Source organism: Hyaena hyaena, unplaced genomic scaffold (genome assembly GCF_003009895.1).
Source record: "Hyaena hyaena isolate Hyena2069 unplaced genomic scaffold, ASM300989v1 scaffold_2039, whole genome shotgun sequence".
Taxonomy (NCBI): Eukaryota; Metazoa; Chordata; class Mammalia; order Carnivora; family Hyaenidae; genus Hyaena; species Hyaena hyaena.
The window spans coordinates 79925-93763 of record NW_024082677.1 but is presented as its reverse complement, the minus strand read 5'-3'; the positions used below and the strand labels follow the sequence as shown (position 1 = coordinate 93763).

Sequence of the window (13839 nt, the reverse complement as noted above, 5' to 3'; positions counted from 1 at the left end):
ACAGGCAGGATCAGCTTGGCATTGGCAGGCAGGGGAAGTCATTTGTGTGTTACATTATCTGTGGTAGAATCAGACACACTTTTGATGGCTCACTTTAGTGGCAGTGTGAAAGGCTGTCTTCATTTGCGATGCTGTGACAAAGTCCTGCACGCTGGGGGTCTTACCAGCATCAGAAATGTGTTTTCCCACAGTTCCAGAGGCTGGGGGCCTTGGACCGGGTGCCAGCGAGGTCAGCTCCTGGTGAGGACCTCTTCCGGGCTGTCCTCAGGTGGAAGGAGGGAGGGGAGCCTGGGGGTCTCTTTGATAAGAGCACTGATCCCATCAGGGGGTCTCTACCCTCAGGACCTTATCACCTTCCACAGGGCTGGCCTCCTCATACCGTCACCTTGGGGCTAAGATTTTAACATGAATTGGGGCGGGGGGGACACAGACATTCAGTCCATTGCACATATGACCCAGCACCCCCACTTTTGAGTATATGCCCAGAACAAAAGCAAGGACTCAGACCCTGGTACACTGTGTCCGTGGCAGCGTTACTCACAGTAGCTAGAAGGTGGAAGCGACTCAGGCACCCGTGGACGGGTGAGTGGATAGACAAATAGTGGCCTGTCCCTACAGTAGAACAGTAATCAGCCTTAAACAGGAAGGAAACTCACCCACAGGCCACACGTGGAGTTGTGAAGACATGGTGCTCGGTGAGCTAAGCTGGGCGGCTAGGATCTCAGCGTGTGAATTCAGGGAGCACAGGTCCTCCGTGCCCGTGAGGAGCCCTGGAGAGCCACAGGAACAGCCCACCGGGAGCCTGGTGTGCTGGGCGACAGTGAGAACTCGGACGCTGGGACGTGGTGCTGTACGTGGCGGGTATGGTTGAATATGGGGGAAAGGCGGGTGCCAGGCTGCTCGGCCCGTCCTGTGGGAGGGAGGGGTCATCTCTGCTGGGACGGTGGGTCCCCGCTGCCGGTGCTGGGCCTGGGGTCTGCAGATCTGGGCCGTTAAGCCATGAATTTGGGGAGCTCCCCTAAGGAGGCCACGGAAGCTGAGGTACCTGTGAGCCGAGGGCAGGACCCTGGGGGCATTAGCTTTTAGGAGAGCCGTCCATTGCATTGGCTCTGATGTCGAAGTCACTGTTCTGGGGACAGGTCCCTGGAAACCAGAAGTTAGGTTCAACACAAGACTCCTTCCTGCCGTTGCGGGGACAGCCCCTGAATTAACGAGGGGACCGGCTTGTGCACGTTTTGTTGACGGCGAGAACAGAAACACCAAGAGACGTCACATTCAGCATTTGTGAGGACCATGGACGTATTTCAGGAGCAATTTCACACAATGAATTGATACAAATTGCTGGTCCTGTCCATTAACTTGCCTGTGTGACTGGCCACGACTTCATTTCTTCAGGCTTCCCTTTTCCTGATTGAATGAAAGAAATAATGCTGGTTATTTACATATGGTTGTCACGGGAGTTAATGAGACTGCAGTCATGAGGAGCTTTGAATTTCATAGATAAAAATGGCACAGAATGGAGTGACCCATCGATTATTCGCGGACGAGCCATTTACTTTACGGCTCAGTCATGGCCCCGGCGTGCCTCTGCTGGGCGGTGAGCTTGCATCCCAGTGAGTGCTGTCGGGGCCCAGTTTTGGCTCAGAAATCCCAATCGATTATTTAACTTTCCTGAGTCAAGCTTACTCTGAAGCTTACTCTGTTTTCCCCAGAAACACTCCAGAGTCAAAGATTACAGGGATATGACGGCTGGAAAGGGGAGGCCAAGACGTGCCCTCGCAGGTGAGGACCTCCCGTCGGTGCCGAGCACGGGCCACTCCCACAGATGTGGACGGCCCAGTGCCCCACATAGGCCGTTTCCTGTTCGGGCCACCACTGTGTCCTCAGGGAGAGGGTAAGGAGGGAGGGAGATGTCCTCAGGGACACGTGAGCACCCACATTAGCACTGACCTTGAAGCGGTGACTGTGTGTCTTATGACAGATGCTCAGTGGACAGAGGTCCGTGACCAGCAAACAGTGGCTTCCAGACATTCATCTGTGGACTTTACATTTTGTTCCCTGTGGCCTATTGCTTTATTAAAGCTACTTGATGTCTGTGTTTGCCTTTATATTTTTAAATTTTGTATAATAAAATCTCATAGGAATTCTGTTGACATGCAGTTATCTGATTGAGTGAATGGTCCACACTGCAGTCGTCACTTGGCAGTGAGGTGAACGTCCAGTCAGCCGGTGGCCCAACCACCTGGCTTCTCATGGGGTTTCTTCTCATGTTTCTCAAGTAGTGAAGAAGCCTACATACATTTTTCTACCGTTTTGCTGCTGTCCTGTATTCCTGCTGTGCACATTAAGACATGAGAGATAGCACATTCTGCTTAATGGAACATTTTGAAAATGGTTAGAAATAGAACTTGTGTAATTTCTTCCCCAGACACTTATGCAGACTCCTCTCCCGAGAGGGCCACACCGCACCCAGAGAACTGCTACCGACCCTTCAAAGCCCCGGTCACTCGTGCTGCGCCTCAGGTGCCCCATCGGCCGGGGCTACATGGGTGTCGCCACGTCTCTCTTCCCTCGGGCGCAGCCCCTCTCCTCACCGTCTGCCTGTGTGAGGCGATTCTTGTCTTTGCAGATTAATAATCAGGGAGAGTTCTTACTAAACTGCTAACGTTTGCTGACTGATCACCATGTGCTAGGTTTGGGGACAAGGCATCTCCGTGATAATCTCTACTTTTGGAACGCCCTGGGGGTAGAATCTACTACTCTCTCCTAGATCATGTGATCGCATCCTGTTTATTTTGAAATTGGAATGAGGACAAACTCAGATGATGGTCATATTAACAGCCATGGCCTGGGCAGTGTAGACAGCACTGGCCGTGGCCTGGGGGATGTGGGCGGCGCTGGCCGTGGGCTGGGCAGTGTGGACGGACAGGGGACAGCACGCCCAGGTTGGCAGCAGGGAGGTGGGCCGGGGCGGTAGACACAGAGGGTTCCCACGCTGGGCTGCTGGGCCCAACTGATTTGCTGCCCCTTACACACTCCCCCGCCTCCCTCGAGCTGGGGATGTTCTTACACACTCCCCCGCCTCCCTCCAGCTGGGGCCGCCCCTTATACACTCCCCCGCCTCCCTCCAGCTGGGGCCGCCCCTTACACACTCCCCCGCCTCCCTCCAGCTGGGGCTGTTCTTACACACTCCCCCACCTCCCTCCAGCTGGGGCCATTCCTTACACACTCCCCCGCCTCCCTCCTGCTGAGGCTGCAACTAACAGGGGCAAAGACCTCGCGGCTTACGTCTGAGTCTCCCGAGTCTCAAAGCTGCAGAAGGCCCCCCCGTGGCTCTCCTCCCTGAGAAATGCTGCATCGCACGGGCCACCAGAGGTGGAGGGTGAAGCCATCCTCTGGACGGGGGCGGGGAGCGAGTCAGACCCGGGGACCTCGCACGAGCAGGACAGCACTGTCACCACTAGCGCCCCCCAAATACACAAAGTGTGGAGACCCTCTGCAAAGATCACAAGAACAGGAACTCACCCATCCACACACTTAATGGGACAGGGACACGAACTCTATGATTTCACAGCTACGTGGTGATATGGCGGTGTAACAGCTCAAGTAACCTATTGTCAACCGAGGAATGGCGTAACTGGGTCATGATCACACAGCCCAGCCCATGCCCAGCACCACCCACACCACCCAGCCCACGACCAGCACCACCCACACCACCTAATCCACGGCCAGCTCTGTCCATACCACCCAGCCCATGGCCAGCACTGTCCACACTGCCCAGGCCACAACCAGCACTGTCTACACCGTCCAGCCCACGGCCAGAACCATCCACACCATCCAGCCCATGGCCAACGGGAGGGACCCTGGGTGTCACACTGAGTGGAAAGCTGCCTCTCTGAAAACATGTAGCAATTTAGAGTTACCTCCATACATGAAGTGCCTTACAGATTCCCACAGGAGACGTATCCATCCCCTCACTTCTGGAAGATTATGCCAAAGCAAGAGGGGATCAGGCTTTCATGGTTCTCGTTCTGGAGTTTGGGGAATAGGCTGCTGCTTACAGGCTGCGTCTGGTTCAGGTAGATTATGGGCCCATAAAACCATCAGGCGGATTTCTCTCTTATGTCAATTAGCATAAATTCTTGGAGGCTTCTCCTAATTTAAATGAGACTCTGTACTAATGATGATGAATTCACAGTGTATCAAGTTTAATTCCCTTCTACATTGTGCCCCTTTTTTTAACTGCTGTTCCTGAGGGAAGACAGGCTCCTTCCGCCCACACGGGGTAAATCCTTAGGTTCACCAAATCGCTCACCTTTCTGTGAAACTTCCCCAGCGCATTTCCGGCAGAAAAAATGGCTGTAACGCATATGTTCGCTGTGCTTCGCGTGATTTCTGGTAGAGCCCCCAGGGCTGGGCAGGCCTCTGTCCTCGGGTGCCTGGACAGTCAGCTCCCAGGACACTCAGGGAGGGGAGAGTCTGGTGCCGATGGTCAGGGACTTGGGGCAAAATGTCGTTATAATGAGGTCAACAGGCCACCGTTAACATGGGTCACTGGGCTCTGCCCACATCGCCATCTTGGAATATCTTCCCGATGGTGATGTCAGTGGCCTGCAGAAATTGGGGTGCACTGCTTCGACACAGCCCCTTCCACACACAGCCTGGCTGGTTCCCTCATGTGGAAACCTACGCTCGAGACTCAGGGTATGTGGAGTTCACGGGGCTCCCTGGGGCCGTCCTCATCAGTGTGGTGGTGGATCCCCCAAGGACGCACTTGCCGCAGACGACTGGAAAGCTTCGCCGCCGCCCCCCCCCCCCCCCGCTAACAATCCCTGCAGCTCAGGGTAGAAGGCTCATGACTGAGCTTTACAGGAAATAGAGTCAGAGTGTGCAACAGAGTGACAAGTTAGTCACGTTGTGTCCTGGGCTTAGAACACAGAGAATGAGGGTTTCTTATGATCTTGCTGGAAATAATTTTTTTAAGGATAGGGCCTAGATGCATTCATAATGAACTCCAAAATGCCATTTGCCTAAGCAGTGGACTCTGGAGAAGTTAATGTTGCCGGTGGTCAAAGACGCTTCCCCAGGCATCTGGGGATGTTTGATTTACAGAATTTAAATTCATCGGAGGCACCAGTTACTGTGTTCTCATCATTATTGTGTGGTCACTGCACCTTGAACTTGGTGGATTATTGTGAACAGCTGGCCCTGATGGGGATTGGCTGCAGTGAGCAAGCCTGTGTTCTGGCTCAGCTGTGGTGCGACTCAGGTTAGCACTTCAGGACAAGCGGAACGCCGGCGTCTGACGGACTCCCTACTGGAGCAGCCTGATGCTGGGTTCCGGCCCCTCGCGGGGGAGGGAGGGCGGTCTTGGCCGAGACTGGGCTGAGAGGTAAATCCGGTTCTCCTACGCAAGGGGCTCTGAGCTCACGGCTGCTCTTGGCCCCAGGCTGCCCCTGTCCCCTTCCCCAGCTCCTTGGTCTGTTGAGAGACCCGAGCAGTCACCTCTTTCTCCCCCGTGAACACACATGCCTCCCAGGGGCCCCAGGAGAAGTTCCGTTTCTGTCTATCCTGTCACCATGGGGAGATCCAGGGTTGGGGGTCACCAGGCTCCTGTGTCATCATGTGGCCCAAGACAGGTCCCTTACTGCAGGCAGCTCACCCACAGGGGCAGCAGCGAGGGGTCTCCTGCGTTTCCTTTTTTTTTTTTTTTAAATATTTTTATTTTATTTCTAGGATAGAGAGAGACAGCATGAACAGGGGAGGGTCAGAGAGAGAGGGAGACACAGACTCTGAAACAGGCTCCAGGCTCTGAGCTGTCAGCACAGAGCCCGACACGGGGCTCGAGCCCACGAACCGCGAGATCATGACCTAAGTGAAAGTCGGACGCTTAACCGAGTAAGCCACCCAGGCGCCCCTCTCCTGCGTTTCCTGAAGTGTGCTCAGCGTTGTAGCCACACCACGGAGAAGGCAGATAGCACGGGGGTGGGGGCCTGGCCTTTGAGATTTGAGTGACACTCCTGGGGTGTTGCTGGGCACCTGGTGAGAGGTGCCCACTTCCTGTTTCCTGTGGATCCCTGGGAAGGGATGCTGTGAATTCATTGCTCATCTCAGTGTCGATCGCCAGGGTCCTCTCTCGTGGCTTCAGGGGTGTGGCCTCGGAGCTGGGCCAGCCACCCGTCTCCCAACCCCAGGCCTCAGTCCCCGTATGTGTGCTGCCTAGACTTGGCTCTGGCGTGGCGTCCAAGGGAGCAAGGCCCCCGCACCCAGCCGCGGCCTCTCCCTTGAACACTCTGGCTCCCCATTTTCTGGACTCCCCCATTTGTGATGAAGAACGGTCCAGCTCTGGGGGGCTCCGCTTTGTGCATCAGCAGGGGGGTGTGCTGTGGGTCCTGCAGCCAGGGCACACACGGGTGTTGTGACCTTGTCTTCCTGGGAAGGGAGGGGACCGTGCAGAGATTTGCCACCCCTGATATGGAGGGCCCCATCTCCAAGCAGTCAGAGGAATTCAGAGTCAAGCTTATTTTAATTTTTTTTTAATGTTTGTTTATTTTTGAGAGAAAGACAGCACGAGCAAGGGAGGAGCAGAGAGAGGGAGACACAGAATCTGAAGCAGCTCCAGGCTCTGAGCTGTCAGCAGAGAGCTAGACGCGGGGCTCAGATTCACAGACTGTGAGCCCATGACCTGAGCTGAAGTCAGACGCTTAACCTACCGAGCCCCCCAGGTGCCCCAGAGTCAAGTTTATTTTAAAGGACAGTCTGACTCCTACACGCCCGTCAGCCCTGTCTCCCTCATCCACCGCCACCCAACCACACATGCACTTGCTGAAAAGGGCGCGAGCTCCGACACACCGGCTCCCTCACCTGTCCCCGCCCAGCCTGTCCTGGCCACCAAGGTGGTCCTGCCACAGACCGACGAACACACCACCACTGTCCACTTCGGAAACCATTCCAGGCTCCTAATTCTACATTCAAAACAAGACAAACCTCTTCGCTCCTTCTGTGACTTTCAGTTGCCTTCCCAAAGTGTCCGCAGCCTCTCCTCACCCCTTATCTGACACTGACGCCCGCCAGCCCTGCCCTGTCCTTCGGCCAAACTCGGCCCTTGTCGCGGCCGCCTGCCTCCTGCCAGCCCGTCCCCTGGCTCGGCGGCTCCTGTGCTGTCTTTCTCTCTACGAACATCCTGCTTGTCCTTGACGACTCAGCCCAGACGCTGTCTCTTCCGCGAGCCCTTTGCTGATCCTTGGGGCTGGCGCGTAAGGAGGCCACATTCCCCCGAGTGCCTGCCTGACGGGCTGCATGAATGCATTTGTCACTCAGCCCTCCGGTCCCTGCATGGAGGATACCGGTGCCCTCATTCTGGAGCCACGGGGCTGAGTCACCTGCTCCGTCATTCAGGAAGGTGGGCAGTGACCTGGCACTGAAGTCTGACTTCTTTCCTCCAAAAAACAAATACCTTGGAACCATTTGCACTTACATTTCCTGTGTCGCGTTCCTTACTGCAATTGCCCCACATGACCGTGACCGTGCCTGCCATGACCCCCACGCGACTTTGCTGTGCGTTGCAGAGCCTGATGCAGAGGCAAGCGGCGGACACTGGGTGACCGTAGGCCTAGTGTCTTTACTGAAATAGCATCATCCTTTAGCTCATCATTGTCTGTGCCTAGAAGCGGATATAACAGAGTTGTAATCAAAGTCAAGGTTTAGATGTTAAATTAGGTGATAAAGCATAACATTTATTTCAGCCGAGTGATTTGTGTTGAGTCATACACAGTCATGAAAACATGTTTAATGTGTGCATGTGCGTGTGACAAAGAGAGATCGGCATTTTACTAAAATGTAATATATGAAGTACTTGCTAAGGTAGTTTCTCGGAAATGGCGTTTGCTCAGGTGCAGGGGCCACCCTGTCTGTGAGGCAGGCAGATGCAGCTGGTCGGCGCCAGGCTCCCCAGGGGGCGGTTCTGACTTGCTCTGTCATTAAACCTGTGTCCGCGAGCTGGAGACCCCTTAGTAACGGCCTCTCTCTCTCTCTTCTGTTCGCAGAGTCCCAGTGCACCCTCTGCGGGGAGCCGGAAGGTGAGTGTGCTCGTGCTTACCACCTTGCCTCCCGTGGGCATGGCGGGCAACCCACGGTGGCTCGTGTGTTGTGTCGGACAGTGACACGGCGGTGAGGCTTGCCCAAGCGCGCGTTACAAATCGAAAGCGTTCTTCACGGTGTTTGATGGAAAATGGATAAAATCATCTGCGTGGTGTACGGGATGAAGGGAGAGGAGGTAATCTCTCCAGGAAAAGGGAATCACGGCCAAATTACAGCATCTTTCCTTTTTGTTTTGCATTTAGACATTTTCATCAGGTTCCTCCAGGTAATAAATGCCGACATTAGAAATACGTATTTCTTGGCTTTAACTGTATTAGCAAAAGTGCCGATGAGCCTCCTATGAAATAAGACCTCAGAAAACCATTCCATATTATTAATGACTAAACCTGAGACACACAGCGTAACTTTGCTGGCGATCAGTGATATTAAACAATGTACGATAATTTGAATTTTATGTGTCTAAGATACTTTTCGAAGTAGAGCTCCTGACTGTATGATTTAACTATCTTCCAAAATAGTTAAAGCCAAAATCTGTCATACTTCCCAGTGTCAGAATAAAAAATAAAGAAGATGTGGACAGCACGGGACCTCCATTGACGGGGGCTCTGACTTAATCAGGGTTTTGATTTTCGGGGTCAGAACTGCCTGCCTTGCGCACTGCGGAGCGATGGCCTCTGAAGTACGTCTACGACCCCAAAGTGATTCATAATCATTTTCACTGGGAAGATTTTTACCCACAAGTTGAAAAAAGAAAAGTGAATATTGGGTTAGCTTGGAAATTCCATCAAACACTGTTTCTACAGGTTTGTGGTTGAGATACGGCTCAGTGTTCAGAGTTCTGGGGTGCTGTTTACGGAATCTGTTACGCACAGATGCGGCCATGACAAAGCGCACTAACTTAAAGTGTGAACTCTTAAGTGTCACTGTTATATCGGACACGTGACTTTGGGCTCCTGGTGTTTCCAGGGTCACAGGAGAGTCAGGTGTCCGAGTCGGGTCACCAAGGCCTTCCGGAGGCGGCTGGCCCAGGACCGCTCTCCGTGGTGCTGAGGGTGTCGGGGTGTCGCGGCTGCAGACAGCGTTCTCCAGCGGGTCCGTGTCCTTCCGGCGTGGGCAGATTCAGTGCGGGACTCGATTCCTCTTCATCGTACACTTTGCGATGTCTCTCTCGCGCTGGGAATGTGTGTCAGGCGACTGCTCCCTGTGCGCTCCCTCTGCCCGCCCCCGACACACGCACTTGTTGCTGAACGTTTTCAGTGCGCTCTGTGCGCTGGAGAGACCCTGGGGTAGAAGACAGCTGTGCTTCGCGGCTTGTCCACGCCGCATCCCGCCTTCTCGTCTGCTTGGCCTGCTGGTGTCTGTGTCTGCGGTCCGTGTGCGTCCTGCGGCTTTCAGCTCTCTGCTGCTTCGCGCTGTCCTAAAGAGCAGATTTCAGTCGCCACAAGTCAGTACAGCTCACGTGGGAGGGTGTGGCTGAATCAAGGTGGTGTTACCTTGGGAGTCCTCGCTCAGAGGACTGTGTGTTCCCGTGGACACCCGGGTCGTGGGACCCCAGGCCTGACCACGCAGCGGCCTTCCGTGCTGCCGGGGTGCGGGGTCCTCCCCCTCGAGCATCCCGCCCTGCGTCCAGAGCCCCCGCCCACCCTGTCCCACAGCCCTGCATCTGCCGCCCTGGACAGACGTGCCCTCCGCAGTCTCCTGTCACCCCACACCCACATCACAGATGTTGCCCACCCACCCCCAAGGTGTGCCGGTGTCAGAGAAGAGGGAAGAGATGCGTGTGCCCTTAGTCTGGGGGCAGCTCCAGCTGCAGATGCTTCAAACAAGACCCGCTTTACCCAAAAAACAACCCCAGCTGTCCAGCCCCAGGAGACTGTGAGGGGCAGGGAGACTGAGGCTGAGCCTGCTGCCTGTCCCCTTCTCCTGCAATTCCAGTCTCTGCAGCCCGTCAGCCTTTCAGATATGCAAGCACAGTATCTGTAGATCAGAGAAAGAGAGGGACGGTTTGACGGCATGGTCTCAGCTGGGCTTTACTTTTTGAAAGGCACTATCATGCATATTCATACATTTTTAAATCATTTAAGTAATTAGTCTAAGTAAGAGCTGCCTGAGTGCAGTGAGTGGAATCTGAAATCAGTTTTTTTGTTCAGTAATTTCTTGCAGCTTCTATCAGTTAACTCATAAAGGCCGCTGCTCGGAAAGGATTAGAGCCGGAGGCTGGTGCGGGATCGCAGAGTCAGATCCGGTGCACTGTGCTCTCCTTCCATCCACAAGGTTAAGGCATCAACTCATTAAGCTCCTCTCTTTCTTGTCAGAAAGCTGTTAACAGTCTTTCTCTGCTAAACCAGTGAAGTGGGAAACACCTATTTGCATTTTAATGATTAGTTCTCTAGGAGGGAGCTCTTCCTCAGGATTCAGATCGAATAATTAGCATTGTCTCAGATGGTAATATCTGTCAAGCCCCGAGACTGGGAACAAAGTTTGCGGGTGCTGGAGACCTCACGAAGCCACCGTTGGCGACGCCTGTTTTTCAGAGAACATGCGTTTGTAATCGTACGTAAAATGTGAGCCACGATTTCCGCCCGCAGGTTTGCTTATCCTTTCTCGCTTGGAAGGCTTCTGAAATGTGGATGACTGTGTTCTTAACAGGAAAATATTTAATGGAATTTCTTGTGACCTGTGGGTGTCCTGTTCCTACCAAGAACATACAGACAGTTCAGGTCTGAAAGCGCGGAGGCGGGGCTGCAAGAAGGTGGGGGGCACGCGACTTGGCGGCCACCGGCGGGAGACGGGGACACAGTGCTTCGCACACAGAGACCAATGAACAAACACGACAATGTTTAAAATCTACTGCAGTCGTTCTTGTCATCACAGTTTTCGATGGTCCCTGAGTACTGAGCCCAACTCCGAGTGGCTCCCGCTGCCTTTCAGGCCCGGGAGAGACTGTGTGCTCTGGCTTCGCGACCCTGCGAGCCTGTCGGAGGGTTTCGTGTGGTAGAACCCGTCAGTTTGACGCAGGAAAATAATTTAAGAGTATATGATCCTTTTCGGACTTTACTGACAGACACATGAGAGCACTTTTTAGCTGTACCACGGGGACGTCACATGGGACCACGGACGTCGGTTCGTGGACCCCGTTTGTTTACTTTGCTATGGTGCAGTTTGCCCTCGTAGCAAATAGATTTTCTGAAATGGGAAGACAGATAATGGTGCCTGCAAGGATTTAGGAAGACTGATTTGAGATCCGGGCAATGGACTAACGATTCCTTACATCTATGTTATTTAACCCAATTACAACTAAGGAATAAAGTGAGCTACTTTAATATAAATTTGGGGCAAAGGGATAATGTCACAAAAACGTTAGGATGGGTTTTAGCATGAAAGACCTTTAGTGATACTTGTCCTAAGATCCAAAGAAGTAGACCGTTTATGGAGGTGTCAATATTTATAGTGGATTATTTGCAAAATGTTATTTGTAGAAATTCTGGTCCCAGAGCAAACTTCAAGTTCCGGGGGAAAAAAAAAACCCTCACAAAATATAAGAGACTTTGTTTTAAAATCTGTCTTGTTTTCTACTTTGATCATTTCAGGGCACAAATTGCATACTGCTTTTAGAATTTTGGACAGACATACAGACTTTTATATTTCATTCCTTTTTTTTTTTTTTTTAATATTTTTTATTTATTTCTAGGAGAGAGAGAGAGACAGCGTGAGCAGGGGAGGGTCAGAGAGAGAGGGAGACACAGACTCTGAAACAGGCTCCAGGCTCTGAGCTGGCAGTCAGCACAGAGCCTGACGCGGGGCTTGAACCCACAAACCGCGAGATCATGACCTAAGCGAAAGTCAGACACTTAACCGACTAAGCCACCCAGGCGCCCCTATATTTCATTCCTAATAGAAGGAAGCTGATGAGGTTTTGGGGTGATGGTGGGGTGGTGGGGTCCAGAGCTGACGGCCAAGAAAAAATTCTTGAAGACATCTTTGATGCAAAAAGGTGATTTTCTTAAAACTTGGGGACAGGGCCTGTGGACTGGAAGAGTTACCCAGGGACCTTGAGGAGCTACGACTGGTTAAGCCCTGCAGAGGTGGGGAGGCCAAGTCCTGGGGCATTTCCAGTGAGACTTTCATATGCTAAAGACAACTCCCAGGATCCTGGAGGCCTGGCTTTTGTCAAGCTAAGGCTGTTTGCCCTCCAGCAAAGCTTTAAGAGGGTAGGGAGGGGCTGGGGACAGGTTTTCTCTGCAGCCTCAAGTATGTGCCTTGGGCTGTAGGTTAAAAGGGAATTGAGTTCTATCTGCTGTTTTCTTCTGCCTTTGTTCCCACAGGACTAGAGGGTGATGGTGGCCTAGGCTATTGATAAGATTGCCTTTTTCTTGTGATTCACTAAGATATTTGTAAACTGATAGAGACCCCTGTCCTACATGACTGTGATTTCTGTCAGTTAACCCTGTTCTTTCTTTTCTTTCCTTTGTCCTTTGTCCTTGGGCAGCCAGGAGCGCCCGAGAAATGTCCCACATGTCCCCATGGAAGAGCGGGTAACCTGTGCCTTGTCCTCAGCCCGCCCCTCGTCAGAACCCAAGCTCCCTCTTCTCTTCCTCACACGAGAGTAAGAGAAAGTGGAAAGTGTTTCCTGGATTTACGGGCATTCTCTTCTTGATTTTTTAATACAAGTATTGAAGATTTGCTTCACAAATGTCTCCAAATATTATAAACTTGCCATTCTGTTTTTGTGTCCTAGTGAGTAGGTGTCATCCTGAGATTTTAGGGTCTCTCAAAAATTGGAGAAAACTAGTGAGGCTGCTTTGCAAGGCCTGGACTTCCTGGGTTTGAAAAGAAGCGTTTTGGCCCCACCCCTGCGCCCGCGGAAGCGGAAGCCAGTGAGTCAGCGCCTCCTCACCTCTAGCTGCTGCCCCGTCTTGTTTACAGATCAGACCTCGTTAATTGTATGCTTTGGGTAAAAAAGGTCTTTTCTGATTGCTATTCTTGGAGGTTTGTGGAAGATAACCAGCATTTAGTAGGTTCTCAACGTGTGCCAGGCACTCGAGAAAAATTAGCGTTGCTTAGGAACTGAAGAATTCAGCTGGTTTTTGAGAGCAAACAGAATTCCATTCCAGCCGATCTGTGTTCCGGGACCTTCGAGTGGTTAGTGTTTTAGTACGAATCAGAACACGCTGAGGAGGGTACAGGAAGGAATAGCGTTAGTCTGGAAGGGCCAGGGTGGAGGGCGCTGGGGAGCCTGGAGGCGTGGCTGGGCCGGAGATCTTCTCCCCTCGTCCTGCACACACAGAGCCGCGGTGCAACGAGCCACAGCTGCCTGCGCGGGAGACAGGCCACGCTCCGGGGTCCCAGATAAGAAACAGTTTTAAGCCAGGAGACAGGCAAGACTCCACGCCGCAATAGCCCCTGAGAAATGAAGGGGGCGCGGGGATGGGGTGGGGGCCAGGCAGGTGTGGGTGCAGGCGCTGGGACCCTGTCCGCGAGCGAAGCCGCACACTCTCAGCAGGTTTCCCCGTGTGTGCGAGCAGAGGAGACCACACAGACCAGGCGGGCACAGAGCAAGCCCACCACAGCTCCAGGGCCACGGGAAGAGGAGGAAGTTACCAGCAAGAAATGCACGCTGCAGGCGTGGACGTGAGACCTGAGCTCCGCGTGCCTGTGTGCCACGGAAGGCCACGTGGTGAAACAGATGTGAACACCGTTCCCAAAGCAGTTAGGGTTCTGTCAGGACCTGAGAGCCGT

General features: G+C 53.1%; 1 long non-coding RNA gene across 1 annotated transcript; it reads right to left on the bottom strand.

Moving 5' to 3' along the window:
- Positions 1-662: 662 nt before the first annotated feature.
- On the bottom strand, positions 663-13120 carry LOC120227174. The gene is made up of 3 exons (XR_005527198.1): positions 12998-13120; positions 7478-7663; positions 663-1407 (listed from the first exon to the last, which is right to left on the bottom strand). It is a non-coding gene; the product is annotated as an uncharacterized LOC120227174 (long non-coding RNA).
- Between the last annotated feature and the right edge of the window lie 719 nt (positions 13121-13839).